The sequence below is a fragment of the Euprymna scolopes genome, chromosome 29, assembly GCF_053919585.1.
Source record: "Euprymna scolopes isolate OS-2025 chromosome 29, ASM5391958v1, whole genome shotgun sequence".
NCBI lineage: Eukaryota > Metazoa > Mollusca > Cephalopoda > Sepiida > Sepiolidae > Euprymna > Euprymna scolopes.
In genome coordinates, this window is record NC_136510.1 from 9,938,831 (window position 1) to 9,955,617 (window position 16,787).

The following is a 16,787-nucleotide window of genomic DNA, read 5'->3' on the forward strand; positions in this document are numbered from 1 at the left end:
CAATAAAAGTGCGCATAAGAAAAAAGTCTGGAAACTTATTGAAGGCACCTCATATTGGTGATATAACTGGAGCATAGGGTGGAGTGATTGCTAGTGGATGGAATTTCAGTCATTACAAACTAGCAGAGCATTACCACTGTCGACCAAGGAAAGTGTTTATCAGGCATGTGTATGCAATTTGGCATAGAAGTGAAACCTAAGGAAATACAATGCAATACACAGAGAAAAATGAGAACAATATGTGGGTCTTAAGGACAATCTTAGATCTGATGACCTCAGAGGAAGGTTAAATTTGGACAGTATAGAGAGATATCTGCAAAAGAGGACACTTTGATGGTATGGCCATTTTGAAAGAATGAATGAAGGTTCTGGTTAGAATAGTTGAAAAAAGGGCCAAGTAAAATATGGAAGAAAGTGATTTGGTTGTTTTGTTTTACGGCATATCAACCCTTTTCGGGTTATTTAATGCAGAATCCATTAATTTTAGAAAAAAAGTTTTATGCCTTAAGTAGTTTATATCTTTAAATATTTATCCACTATGTTTGGTTTGGTTGTTTTGTTTTATAGCATATCAACCCTTTTCGGGTTTGATCATTTCGGCAAAAGTTTTTATACATCAAGTTTTGTAGATATTCAAATATTTATTCATGGTGATGTTTCTGAATTTTTGAGATGAGGATTGGTTATTTGTATTAGTTGGATTACTGTTCTCATCTTGAGTGTCATTTTCACAACGTTTCGGCCGATGTAACCTCCGACCTTCTTCAAGTGTATTTTGTTGAACTCTGGAATGTTTCTGTTGAACTCGGGAATTTTGATGGAATTTCGAACGGAACCCTTTTTTTTTTACTTCACAAGGGTAGCATGCTCTTGTTCCATCAGCCATTTATGGATAGAAGTTCTAAGTAATTCACAATTGTATTTTTCAATTGTCACACTGAGGATTGAACCTTGAACTTTCAGAAGGATATCACTTTTACAACTGATTTTTCCACATACTCTAACCACTGTGCAATGGGTCCTTGCGGACGTTATTCATGGTGTTGCAATATTTTTTTATTTGATGAAGGTACGATTAGTCATTTTGTTTCATAGTACATCAACCCCTTTGGGTTATTCGTGTTACATCCAGTCATTTTGTAGAAAGATTCTATTCTTCAAGCTCTTTGTATTTTCAATCATTAGTTTGTAGTGTTTCGTTTGGTTGTCTTGTTGTGGGTTTTGTTGTTTTTGTTCCCTGTTCTGCAGAACATGACTGAGGTTTGCTATGGCAGAGGGAAAAGGGTTACAGTATTAATGTTTGGTACATTTTAAGTTGAGAAACCAGTCGGGAAGTAGGGGAAGGAGATAGAGAAAATGGGAACGGGGAAAAGGTAGGTCGTTGTTTTATAGTTTGGGTTTTACAGAACATAACTGAGTTTTGAAAAAAGAAATAGAAAAACAAAACACATCAATGTTAGGTGCATTTTATCTCAGGAGGCCAATATCTTCAGACAGCCTGATCTGGTAGGGAAAGTGATAAAAATGTACTTGAGAGAAAGAGATATAAATAAATAGCTGGCCAGAGATGGATTGGTTTGGAAGTTAATTTCAAAAGGCTGTCCAACACATGCACACATGTAAAATGGACAATAAACTTAGGATGGTGATGTTTGACAGATCAATATATGTCAGAATATATAGATATAAAAAGAAATAAGGAAAATAAGTAAACAGTAAACTCGGGTATTTTGTTTTATTTATGAAGCAGTTAATTGAACAGAGTCAATTAAATATACATAAAGTTGCTATAATGGCAACACTATCCTTTATTGATTGAGTTTGTCGGACTGACTTCCTCATCTTGGTTGTTATTGTTGACAATTTTATTTTATTGGTGACAAAATACAACAATTACTATCCTTTATATTTACAACTTTTACTTTGATCTTTTCTTTCTCCTGTCACTACTGGTCAGAATGTTGTTAAATGTGGGGAGCGACATCGGCATCAACAAAACCTCACCCTTTCACACCACACACTTCCATTCTGCTTGCAGTTAAAGATAGGTAAGTTTGGAAGTTAATTTCAAAAAGCCATCCAACATAAGCCAGTATGTAAAAACGGACGTTAAAATTATGATGATACTACTGATGATGATGTTTTGGCATCATGGGCATCAACAAAACCTCACCCTTTCACACCGCCCACTCCCATTCGGAGCGTAGTTAAATACTATCCAATGAAGGATAAGGACCTCACTGAAGCGTAAATACTTTTCATCCATTGTCCTGCCGAATAGGACACGAGCCAGAAATTGGCTATTTACTTTCCAAAGAGCTTCATTAATTCCCGCGTACAATAATTATCCGAAATTAGTCGGGTGAATAAAAAGCACAAACAAAATGCTTAAACAATTTCTATTTTGCAACTAAATGAATGAACAACACTTTTTGTTTGTCTTTTTCATCTATGGTAGGACAATGGTGATGTAATTATACAAGTTCTTTAGTGAGCCTCTTAACAAGCAAAAACAAGTAGAGTTCAGGCGAAGAATGAATTGTATTCAATAACCAGCACTCAATCGAGCTGTCACTGATTGACCAATATCAATTGCCAATAAAAAAAAATCAATCATAGATGAGAACTTAATAGAAGGTCTCGGCATATCGATATATAAGCATATATATCTAGTATATAAAAGTTATCTTGCTGGATGTTTTTCAAAGTCAAACCCAAATAGCAGATTATTAGACAGATCAATATTTGATTCAAACTATCCTATTTTTTCTTTTCTTCCATTCATATTTGCAGGAATATATTTAAGTTTGAATCGGTTTCTTTCTGAAAATACTTATTTTAAAAAAAAAAAAAAGAAAAGAAAAGAACGAAAAATTTTTAAAGTGGTGATTTTTTTTTTTTTTTTTAACTTAAAGATATTCAGAATATTTATTAAATTATTACTATATATAGTTTAGTAATATATGCACTATTAAAGTATTAACCCAATTTTTGTACGAATTGGAAAGAATTTATATAATACCTAAACAATACTATTTAATGCATATACACTAAAGAGTAGTTTGCCATTTGGGTTCAACTTTGATGCTCCTCACTCTGAAGTGGGTCAAATAAAGAAGAGGTGACCAAACTTTCCCCAAATCAAGATATTTCGTCTGTTAAATTATTACATTGTCAACTATTGCAATCTTAGATTTATAGTTTTAGTTTTACAAAGATTTTTGTTTTATTGTGATTATTGTTGGATCACATGGACCTTTCGCACAAGCCATCAAAGATCTAACTGGAAACCTGTGGTGTTCTTTTTTTTTTTTTACATAGGCGTCAACACTTATCAAGGCCGAGATGCCACTCAAGGATAAGGGTTAAAGAGTGTACAGTAGTCAAAAGGACAATATAGTAATCAATAGTAATGGAAGTTCGGTAAATTTGTTAACTCAAGTGTAACGGCTCACCAGAAACTTGTTCATGTTGGACTTTTTTTTTTTTTTTTTTACAAGGTGGTCACCACTTATCAAGGCCCGGAAGCCACTCTGGGATAAGGGTTATTGCAAGTACAGGACGTTAGTGTGGAGATTTAATAAAGTGTCTACTTAAAGGGCGGTTCATCAGGAATTTGTTTACGTTGGACTTGAAGACATCCAGGTTGTAGTCAGGTGGGAAGCAGGCAGACGGAACAGAGTTCCACAAGCATGCACTTCTAAGAAAAAAGCTTTTTTCATGGAATCTACATTTTGATTTAGGCACAGATAAAGAGTGGGGGAAACTTTTGACAGTGGATTCAGCTAGACGGGTGTTTTTCGTAAAAGATTGGCGAGGGGGGACCAGAGATTGGAGTTCAGACGAGCACCTGCCATGGAAATAACGCTAAAACAAAGATAGGCTTGCAACGTCTCTTCTGTGGGAGAGAGGTTGCAGGGAAGAGAAAAGGGCATCCCCCACTAAGCCACAAAGTCTATTTTGTACTCTGTCAAGGCAGGATAGGCTGTTTTTAGTAGCTCCTGCCCAGATAGCAGTATTCTATCCTTGGACGTACTTGGCTTTTATATAGATAGAGAATTGCATCAGTAGTGAGATATCTTCTGGAACGGTAGAAGGATCCGACCATTTTTCCAGCGACCTTGGCAACGGACTTGATGTACGTGTTCCATTTCAGATCAGGAGTAAAGGTCAAACCCAGAAGCTTGTCAAAATATGGGGCTTCTCCTAGACGAGAGCCATCCATTTCAATTGATGCCAGATGGGGATCAGATCGTTGATGATGTAAAGATAGGAGTTTGGTTTTAGATGCATTAAAGGTAACCAGCCACGTCTTCCCCCACTGAACCACGTGTTCGAGATCAGAGGAGAGAGAATCAGAGAAAACTTTGTCATTTACAGCCTTTGATGTGTTGCCGTAGATGGTTGTGTCATCAGCATAGATGTCAAATCATTTAAGTATGTGTTTAGGGAGATCATTGATGTAGATCAGGAAGAGAGTTGGCCCACGATGGACCCTTGAGGGACTCCAGCATTAATACTGCAGGCCTCTGATTTTTGTCCATCGACCACTACTCTTATGAGCCTATCAGAGAGAAATGATTTAATGATAGAGAAAACATTTCCTGTTATACCGTAGCTGGAGATCTTGTGAAGTAGGCCTTTATGTCATACCTTGTCAAAGGCCTTTGATATGTCCAGAGCAATTGCCCTAGAAAGGAAGCCTTTGTCAAAAGATTCACTAATCCTATGAGATATAACCATTAGCACATCTGCGGTAGATCTTGCAGAACGGAAACCATATTGCATGTCACTAAGAAGGTTATTTCTGCTGAGGTGGTTGACTATTTCTCTATTTAATATGGATTCCAGCAACTTACTCATGACACACAGGAGACTTATTGATCTGTACTGAGAGGGAGATGATTTATCACCTGAATTCTTAAATACAGAGCATACTGATGAGGTTTTCCAGGGTGTTGGAAAGCACTTCTCCTTAAGGCAATGCTTACATAGTTTCATAAGTATGGGAGCAAGTTCTGGTTGAAGCTTTTTTAACACTATAATTGGGATGCCATCAGAGCCAGTAGCTTTACTAGAATCAAGATTCTTGATTAGCTTGGCGACCTCATGCACAGATATTTGTATGTTACTTAGCGTGTTCTGTGTTATAGGAGGAAATATGGGGAGTTGATAGCCTTCGTCGCATAGGGTAGAATTAGCTGCAAAGTTCTTGGCAAATAGTTTGGCCTTGTCTGAGGCTGACGAGATGACCTCTGGTTCATTGATAATGGTTGGATCCTATTTGTTATTTGCCAAAACTGGTGGGAACCAAGCTGCTGATCAGCTACTTTGAATTTAACAGACTGGGCATATAGCTCTCTTGCATTTTTTATTACTCTTTTACAGTGGTTGCTGGCGTTCCTGAAAGCAGCTTTAGTCTCAATGTATCTATTACGTTGGTAGCTATGGAAAAAATGATTTTTGTGCGCGATGGCAGCAGCACATTCTGGGGAGAACCATGGCTGGCTGGTAGGTTTTTGTTGGAATTTTTTAGATGGTATGAATCAGTCTATGCCTACAATTAACCATTCGATCAGGTCTGATACTATAGAGGACACATCCTTTTTAAACATGGAATGCAGAGGTAGATCAGATATGAATGTACGGAAGCTATCCCAGTCAGCCATAGAGTATCGATATACAGTACGGTAGAGAGGTACGTCTGCAGATTTATTATATTTCATTTTTATCTTAACTGATACGACGGAGTGGTCGGAGGATCCTAGAGGAGAAAGAACGGAACATGAACATAGCTCAGGGGAAGTTGAGAGAAAAAGGTCTGGGAGGCTTGCATATTGACCTGTAGTATCGGGCACATGGGTGGGCTGGCGAACAATCTGAGTGAGGTCATAAGCAATGGCAAAATCATGACAGAACCTCCCCTCATCGTCTATCTTATTTGAGTGGGTCAGTCATTCCATGTTATGGACGTTGAAGTCACCACAGATGTGGATGTTAGCCGAGGTATGTGCAGACAGGATGTGGTCTATTTTCTCAGATATACTCTAAAAGATAGTAACTCCGCTGTTATGGCGCTGATAGAGGGCAAATATAAATGCAATGGTGTAAGCAAGTGCAACCCGGAAGCACATATAAGGTAAATTAGGATCTTCTCTAGAGATATCCCTGCCATACGAGAAGCCATCTTTAATGTAGGCACATATTCCATGCCCATGGCGATCTGGGGGGGGGGGGGGATCAGATTTAGATGTTAAGTTAGAGTATCCATTAATTATGAACTCATCTAGGGAAGTGGTCAGCCCTATTCCAGTTTCGCTTAGAAAGAATATGTCCGGTTTCGTATCCTGTTATTGGGTTTCAACCTCTGGAAGGTTGGAATGTAGACCCCTGATGTTGGAGAAGGAGACATGGTAGTAGGGGTCTACGTTGAAAGATGGGGTTCTAGGTTTATTCAAGTTTTTTTTTTTCTGGAGATATTTCATACTATATTATAGACAGCTGGAAAGCAGAAAAACGGAAGACAATTCCACAGGTGTGCAGTTCTAAGAAAGAAGCTTTGATCATGGAATCTACGTTTAGGTTTAGGCACAGATAAAGAGTGGGGGAAATTATTGATAGTGTTTTCAGCTAGACGAGTGTTTCTTGTGAAAGTTTGGCGAGGGGGGACCATACACTGAAGCTCAGTCGAGCACTTGCTATGAAAATAACGATAAAGCAGAGACAAACTCGCAACATCTCTTCTGTGAGATAGAGGTTGCAGCGAAGAGAAAAGGACATCTCCCACGAGGCCACAAAATCTATTTTGAACTCTATCAAGGCAGGATGTCCTTTCTAGCAGCTCCTGTCCAGATGTGGCAACAGTATTCCATTCTTGCATTGCATCAGCATTGAGATATCTTCTGGATCGATAGAAGGATCCCACCATTTTTCCAGCGACCTTGGTAACAGATTTGATGTACGTATTCCATTTAAGATCAGGAGTAAAGGTCAAGCCCAGAAGCTTGTCAAAACTTGAGGCCTCCCCAAGACGAGAGCCATTCATTTTAATTGATGTCAGATGGGGATCAGAACGTTGATGATGTAAAGATAGAAGCTTGGTTTTAGATGCATTACAAGTAACCAGCCACCTCTTCCCCCATTGTACAACGTAATCAAGATCAGAGGAGAGAGAATCGGAGAGACCTTGGTCGTTTACTGTCTTAGATGTGCTACCATAAATGGTAGTGTCATCAGCATAAATGTCTACAAATGATGTAAGGATGTGATTTGGAAGATCATTAATGTAGATCAGGAAAAGAGTTGCACCCGGGATGGACCCCTGAGGGACTCCAGCATTTATACTGTGAGCTTCTGATTTTTGCCCATCAACTACTATTCTTATGAACCTATCAGAGAGAAATGATTTAATAATTAAGACATTTCCAGCTATACCATAGCTAGAGATCTTGTGAAGTAAACCTTTATGCCATACCCTATCAAAGGCTTTTGATATGTCAAGAGCAATTGCCCTAGAAAGGTTGCCTCTGTCGAGAGATTCGCTAATCCGATGAGATATAACTGTAAGCACATCTGCTGTAGATCTAGCAGAACGGAAACCATATTGAGTGTCACTAAGAAGGTTATTTTTGTTGAGATGGTTGATTACTTCTGTATTTAACACAGATTCCAGCAACTTACTCATGACGCACAGGAGACTTATTGGCCTGTACTGAGAGGGGGATGAGCGATCACCTGAATTCTTAAATACAGGGCATACTGATGAGATTTTCCAGGGTGATGGGAAGCAATTCTCCTTAAGACAACGTTTAAACAGTTTTGTAAGTATGGGTGCTAGTTCTGGTTGAAGTTTTTTGAGTACTATAATTGGAATACCGTCAGGGACTGTTGCTTTACTGGAGTCAAGGTTTTTGATTAGCTTGGCAACATCACGTACAGATATTTGTATATCACATAGCGGGTTTTCTGATACAGGAGGAAATATTGGGGGTTGGTGGCCTTGGTCACAAAGGGTAGAATTAGCTGCAAAGTTCTTGGCAAAGAGTTTGACTTTGTCTGATGCTGACAAGATTACCTCAGGTCCATTGATGATAGTTGGGATAAAGCACACGCTTCTGTTCAGGATTTTGTTTGCTATTTGCCAAAACTAGTGGGAACCAAGCTGCTGCTCAGCACCTTTGGACTTGACAGACTGGGCATATAACTCTCTTGCATTCTTTATTACTTTCTTACAATGGTTATTGGCAGTCCTGAAAGTGGATTTAGTTTCCATACATCTATTACGTTGGAAGCAGTGGAAAAAGTGATTTGTGCGCAATAGCAGCAGCACATTCTGGAGAAAACCATGGCTGGCTGTTAGGTTTTTGCTGAAATTTTTTCGAGGGTATGAAACGGTCTATACCTACAATTTACCATTCCATCAGGTCTGATACTATATAGGACACATTCTTTTTAAACATCGAACGCAGAGGTAGATCCGATATAAATGTACGGAAGCTATCCCAGTCAGCCATAGTGTATCGATATACTGTACGATGGAGAGGTATGTCTGAAGACTTATTACATTTCATTTTTATCTTAATTGATACAACCGAGTGGTTGGAAGATCCAAGAGAAGACAGAACAAAAACTGAACATAGTTCAAGGCAAGTTGTGAGAAAAAGGTCTAGAAGACTTGCATACTGGCCATCATTGTTGGGCACATGGGTGGGTTCGTAAACAATCTGAGTGAGGTCATAGCAATGGAGAAATCATGACAGAACCTCCCCTCATCATCAGTCTTGTTTGAGTGGGTCAACCATTCCACATTATGAACATTGAAGTCTCCACATACGTGAATGTTAGCTGAAGGATAAGCTGATAGAACTTGATCAATTTTTTCAGATATGTTTTTAAAGATAGTAACTCCGCTGTTACGGGGGCGATAGAGAGTAAATAGTAGTGTGAGTTAGTGCAACCTGGAAGCACATATATGCTAAGTTAGGATCTTCTCTGGAGATGTCCCTACCACATGGAAAGCCATCTTTAATATAGGCACATATTCCATGCCCATGGCGATCTTCGGGGTCAGATTTGAAAGTTAAGTTAGAGTATCCCTTAATTACGAACTCATTTAGGGAAATAGTCTGTCCAATGCCAGTTTCACTTAAAAATAAAAGGTCTGGTTTAGTCTCCTGTTATTGGGCTTCAACCTCTGGAAGGTTAGAACTGATGTTGGAGAAAGAGACATGGTAGTGGGGGTCTACGTTGGAAGTTGGAGATCCGGGTTTAATTGTGTATTTTTTCTTGAAACTTGGAAGCTGAATAACAACACGTCTCCCCAAACGTCCAGCTATCTCCACCTCCTTCAATAGTATTTGCAAATAAATTTGCGTCATTGCAACAGCCGCTTACCATTGATTTCTCGCTGGCAGTGGCCATTGGTCTATAATAATAATAATAATAATTATTATTATTTAAGTTCTTTTTATTACTTATTCCAAAGTTTATTCTCTATTTACAGTTCACAAAAATTTCACTACTGAGATTAAGTAATTTTTTCTACATTTTTTAAATTCCCAGTTTCTCATTCAAACATAATATACATGGATCGTCTAAAAACATGCAGATGAAACGATTATGTTTGAGCTCAAGACTAAAACTTCATAATGCACATTTTCTGTGCTGACAAATAAGAGCTATTTTATACATTAAATGATGTTCGCACAAAAATTTAATAAAACAATGGAACATGAAGTGAACGTTGAAGAAAGAACTGGATTAGAAAATAAATTATCTTAAACCAAGCGAGATAAACCAATTTTCTTTTAGCGATTCTGGTCTGCTATATTTGAAAATAGCAACCGTCAGTAAAACTCAATCTTTAAAATGTTTTGAATTTATATATATATATATATATATATGAGAGAGAGAGAGAGAGAGAGAGAGAGAGAGAGAGAGAGAGAGAGAGAGAGAGAGAGAGAGAGAGAATTCAATATGGCATAATGGAAAAATAAAAAGGTATTTACAGTCTCTCTTCCAATTTTCGGATTTTAATTATGTCAAATTACACTTCAATTCCTTTTGACGGGTTGATTGCTACTATTTCTTCTCATGAGGTAAAGGGCATAATAGATTCACTGATTGATATAATAATTAAGTGATTGATTTTGTGCTACGAAACAGATACTGTCAAGAATTGTATAAGTCAACTGAATTAAAGGAATAATTATAAGATGGTCAACATCATGAATTTTGGAATATAACTTTTTGTCATTTATTCTCTCTCTCTCTCTCTCTATATATATATATATATATATACACACCTATTTTTGCAGATGTTATGTATTAAATGCCCTGATGAAATTTTATAAAAAAAAATCAACAAAAAGAAACACAAATGGAAATTTACTTGATACATACACCATAGCTAACTTTCCCGGGTTATTGGGCATCAAATATTATATTTCAAGTTAGATTAAAGAATTTGAATAAATCCTTTATATAGGAACCGATCAATGTATACGAAGTTCAATATGTGAGGTTGGGGCATAATAGAACTTATATATTAAATGAAAATTATTCATTCTTACCTACAGACACTTGTGTTTCATGCTTACGCAATCATCAGTGTAGGGTAACAATGCAAAATTTGGGCGAGTACAATGATAATCTAGAGTGTTCGCATGAGCAGAAGCTATATATATATATATATATATATATATATATATATATATATATATATGCGTAGATCATCGTATAACGATTTGATCACTGTATGTCTGACGTAATGAACATTTAAATTAAAATGTTTAAAATTCAACGCTATTTCACACGGTTAATAGTAGCCGAATGGATACGGCCTCCGCTAATCGAGCCAGAGATGTCTCGTGTCGCGGGGTTCGAATCGTTCGACTGGTAGTAATCGTGACACCCTGCACTGAAGAATCCCGAAAGGATGAAACACTAGTGTCTGTAGGTATTTAATTATTATAGTAAAAAAAAAAAAAAATTATATATATATATATATATATATATATATATATATATATATATATATATGGGGTGCCTTCAATAAGTTTCCAGACTTTTTTGTACAGGAATTTAAATAACATAAGATCTTATTTAAATATAAATTTTTTTTTTGAAAAAGGAATCCAGCAGAGTGCTCAATTATAAGGAAAATCCGAAAATAAGAGCATATTTATGTTTTGTTTACAGAAATTTTAGATAAGTCATTGGTACCGTCGGTTTCAAATTCGATAATTAGGAACCGTTTTAGATACCCATATCAAGCTCGCTTCAGCCAGGGAGATGAGTATTGGCTGAAGAGAGCTTGATATGAGTATCTAAAACGGTTCCTAATTATCGAGTTTTAAACCGACAGTATCGATGACTTATCTAAACTTTCTGTAAACAAAACAAAACATAAATATATATATATATATATATATATATATGTGCTATTGTCTGTCTGAGAAACAGTCTACCAAACTCCTCTGTCAATTTTTGGTTACAGACTTGAAACTTGATATCTAGGGGATTCAGACCTATGGAACAAATTATATTTGGTTTTTAGCCGGTAAAAATAGCTGTTAAGAGTAAAAATTGGAACTTGCCATAAGTTGAATTAAAGTGCTCTCCTACAAATGCGCAAAAGGTTAAAAAACTTTTTAAAAAACTTTTTTATATGTACATGAATTTCAGTCAGACAGTAACGACTAATGTTGAAGCACTAGATGGTTTGGTTTTGACTATAGCGAATGCCACTCAATACATATATAGTGTTTTTACTTTTAAAATCACTATATATGTATTGGGTACAATATAATAATAAGTACACAATCTGCATAAATTATAATATTATATTTAAACATATTTTACGACCTGGCAATGCTGGGTGGCCTGCTTGTATAGAAATAAAGAAAAGAAGATATAAATTCATTCGAAAAGTGTTTGTATCATGTTCTCTCCTGACCTTTGTTTGAACAGGAAAAAGATTCTTAATAATAATCTGCAATAAATAGCCTACTTAGGTACCCCAACCCATTGCAGACCCAGTCTTACTTTGGCCTGCAAGATGCGTGTTGAGGGTTGGTTGGTTTGGAACTGGCAGCAATTCTCATTTCAATTTTTTCTTCACAAACTACCACAAGAGCAGTAGTCATAAACATGCCAGTAAGATTGCTATAAATAAAATATTTTAAAACAAACAAATAATAATAGGAGACAGTTTCATATCAAGCCTCCTCGCCCTCATCTCCAACATCACATCGCACGTGTGCACCTTGCCATATATCAGCACCTGCATTATTTGGAAGTGGCGCAAGCTTGGTGCAGATAGCTGCAGCACACAAAACAATGTCAGTTCAAATCCAAAGATCAAGGTCACTAGCAGAAATGAGCCTGACAGGAGAGGGTTGAGTGGCCGACCCTTGAAAAGATTTGAATAAACACTGCATATTTATGTGAGTCTATTCATATCTGTGGGTCGTTTAGTTAATAAAGTTTTGCATTAAAAAAAAAAAATCTTTGCATCATTGTTCAACTAACTGATATACTGAACGTTGCCAGGGTATCAAAATATATTGAACATTAAATGGATAAATGCAAAACTTCAACCAATTTCTCACATTAATGTTAAAAGTCCAAACACTTATTCCAATTTGATCCAACTTAATACAATAGACACACTATCTTTTTCGTATACTACTTCATATATATATATATATATATATATATATATATATATATATATATATATATATACTAGCCTGGGTGACCGGCATTACCCGAGTGTTTGGAGGTGTGTGTTGAGAAAAGAAAAAAAGGCTTGAACCTGTACCGTGAAGAAGAAAAAAAATGTGAAAAAAAACAAAAAAAACCTGACATTTTGCTGTAGCATCCATCACCAAACCGGAAGTGACAAAGGTTTAAATTAAGGCTAGTCAATTGAAAAGAGGGGATGACTTTCGAAAATATCAGCGAAAAAAGCGATCCCTCCCTGTAGAAAAATGCTCAGTTGAGGGTGAAGGAATTAATACTTTTAGCCAATTTTTCGATATTTGCCGTCTGAAGGGTCACGCTTCAAAACGATACTGATATCGTGAAAATCCGTCGCCTCTGTTGAAAGTTTTAGGCAGACATACATACATACACACATACATTTAAACAGGCAGGTGAGATTTATATTATAGATTACTAGCACGGTGACCCGACGTTGCCCGGGATTGAAAAGTGATCAATGAATGTTTCACACTCCTATATTTTTATTGTCATCGAAATTGATGAAATAGTCTATTTTTCAATCGAAGATTGATTGCCTATTCTAGTTAGAGACCAATCACAATGCACCTAGGAGAAGCTTCACATGCTTCTTGCAGGGACTAAGTTTACAATATATTGTTGTCTACATTGCACTGTAGAGAACTTACTGTTTATTTTATAAAATAATTAAAGTTTAAAATATAAAAGTCAAGTATCATGCTTCAATTGTACTCTAAACAGAAACATTCATATCGGATGCGCCCTTGTCATATCAAAGAACCTACTGTTGATTTTATATGTAGGCCTTTCAGCTTGTGTGGTAATAAAACTTCTAAAATGCACTTGTGATGTTAGGCTGTGTAAGATGTTAAGTTTGGTCAAAATCGCCTGTTCCTTCTTTCATTGGGTTATTTCAATTATTAATACTTATCAAAGACAATCCGACACAAAATCTATCTAAGAACTCTGCCAGGCACATAAAGTACCTTTGTATAAAATCTCATAAAAATCGATCCAGCCGTTTTTAAGTCTAACTCACAAAGTTCCTTTTATATATATATATATATATATATATATATATATATATATATATATATATATATATACTAGCAAAAGTACCCGTCGTTGACTGGGTTCAAAAACAGCCTACAGAAAATGAACTCTGATTTATGAAAGTATGGTAGGTTATGAAAAGGAAGGGTTGTAAAAAGATAGCGTCGAATTTGGGGGTATCAAAACCAAAGCAAAATATGATGAAAGTAATAATAAAATAGATAAACCCCATAATTTATTATACCATATCTGTTCACACTGAAACACACAATATTCTGTGGATCTATATTAAAACCCTTGTAAAACTTTGTGACATATTTACATTCTATGGAGGTCAGATGCGAACGAACACCCCATAATTTTATTATACCATATTTCTTCAAACTGAAACATAATTATCAAAGTATACTTACGCAGATAGATATGAAAATCTTTATTAAAGTTTGTGCCTATTTCCATTCTATATCAAAAACACTTGTAAACGCTTTTTTTTTTTAAATTTTTAAATTTTTTATTTCAATACTTTGTGGACCAGGTGCGAACGCAGACCCCACAATTTTAATGAACCACTGTTCTGCCAGATCAAACATACCCATTCCTGTGTCTCGATATATTTTGCATCATTATATGTAATCAGTTTTTTTAAAATAGTCAACCATATAGGAGCCTATTCGTGACCAGACACACACGCACAGACATTCAGCTTTATATTATATTATATATATATATATATCTGTGGAAATATTTTTTATTCACTTATATTTCCTTTTTATATATACCAATCCTTATTTAAGAAGCTCAATGTAATTACAGAACATATAATGAATAAATGACAAAAGTCTATATTCCAAATTTCACGATGTTGACCATCTTACAATTTATTCCTTTAATTCCGTTGACATTTACAATTCTTGACAGTATCTGTTTTGTAGCACAAAATCAATCACTTAATTATTATATCAATCAATGAATCTATTTTACTCTGAATTGATCAGAAGAAACAGCAAGTATCAATCCACCAAAAAGAAATAAAATGCGTTTGGACATGATTAAAAAATCCAAAAATTGAAAGAGAAGCTGCAATTACCTTATTTGCTTATATTACAGCAAAATCGTGTAATGTAAGCAAAGAATTTGATTGGCTAACTATAAAACTCAAATAATTCAAAATATGAACAGATAAGCCAACAGAAAATGCCGCTTATATTAGAAGTGGATTTCACGTGAATAACAAAAGGCAATGTAAATTATAATAAAGCATAAAACCTTTTATGATGAGTGTAGTTTCAGTTGTAACTTTCACCTGCGGGTTGCAGTGACAAGAAGTGTCATGAGGGTCAAGTGATTTCATGCATGAAAAGATGAGAGAACGAAGTTACGATTCAAAACTGACGTGGTTGATTTGAAAATGTCACCAGTGACAGATTCATAATCAAAGGCGAATATTTGAAAGGGCAGCATTTCTCAAACCCCAAGATAACAAAAGAGCTGTGCAGCTATTATGAATTCAAATAGTTTGGAGCACTTGGTCTCAGGTTACGCCTTTTTCCAAACACATTTTGCTACACAACACGTGAAGTGATTATCAAAGGATCATCCTTCATCATAATTATCCAATGGTGAGCGCTCTCCGGTCATTATTTTTAGTAATTTCTTATAGAGCGTGACCTACCAAAAAAAGACACCAATCCAATCAATGATAAAATTCATAATCATTTCTGCAATCCTTTATTTTGTCCTTTAGCTGACGTTTCTGACAAAGGGGTAAGAACTACTGTTTTCTACACTGGAATTTATACACTTATTGGTTAGTTTTAGATTTGAAGTATGTATTTTTAGTTCCTCACATCAAATGGCTTCATGCCTTGTCTGGAGTTATTTCATGTAAAAACAAAATCCAACCGTATTGGATATATCAGCAGATAAGATGGGCGGGGGAGGGGGGTTGTGCCTAACTATTATGGTTCTCATAGCAAGACACGTAGAATCAAAAAGATATTAAAACATAGCGGAGACAACTTGATGACCAAACATGTGTCGTCAAGCAGATTTGATCCTGACTGAGTTTGACAGACATTCAAAATTAAGCACCACTGTCCCAATCCAGATAATTAATTCTCAGGAGGGAATTAATTATCCAAAAAAAAAAAAAAAAACCTGACCAAAGGTTTGTCAACCCAACTGAGTATAACTCCTTTATTTAAAGAGGATGTGTCTATTTGTTAACTTCAAGGAGCTGGTGGTGTCATGCCAAATATGTAACAGTCCTTCTGGAAACATCCTTACAGGCAGAGATACCAAGTTATACTCTCTAGCCCATGATCAGGTTACAATGTGAGTCTTAGATCTGATAACGTAAGAGGATGTGCACAAAATAGAAGACTTAGATAAGTTGAAAGAATAGATAAAAGTTCTCAGGTTAATAAATGTAGGACAGTTGAGGTAGTAGGTGCAGTTCACAGAAGAAGGCCAAGAAAAAACATGGAAGGAAATTTTGAGAATAGCCCTGAGGGATAAATAAAGACCTGGGTAGAAATAGGTTGGTTTGGAAATTATAAATTTTTTTTTTTCAATTACTTTTACTCTTATTCACTCCAAACAAATCATATTGCTACATTGGCCATGCTTACAGAAATACTATACGGGGAGTTGAGTAGCGAGATGTCTGCTCACCTTATATTTATATTTCTGCATGTTAGTAAAATCAGAGAAGCAGGAAATAGGGTGGGAATTCCAAAGTCTAGCAGTTTGAGAGAAGAAACCGAGTAGAAAGCTTTCCAGCATTCAGGGACCTCTACATTGAAGGGGTGGGATTTTTTAAAAACTGTCCAACATCTGCCAGTATGTATAAATGAAAACAGAATTGAATGATTTGCATTTATGATTTCTCTTCTGTTTTATATTTAGTATAATTATTTCCAACTGAGATTAGTTTAGATTTCATTTTTCTAGTCTCCATACAGAATAAGAATTCCGAGAGAATAATCATT

General features: G+C 35.9%; 1 protein-coding gene across 5 annotated transcripts in view; it reads right to left on the reverse strand.

The window, feature by feature from the left end:
- The window catches only part of LOC145252478 (caskin-2-like), a 969,745-nt gene that overhangs the window by 241,956 nt on the left and 711,002 nt on the right, over positions 1 to 16,787 (reverse strand). The gene's annotated exons all lie outside the window — the stretch shown is intronic.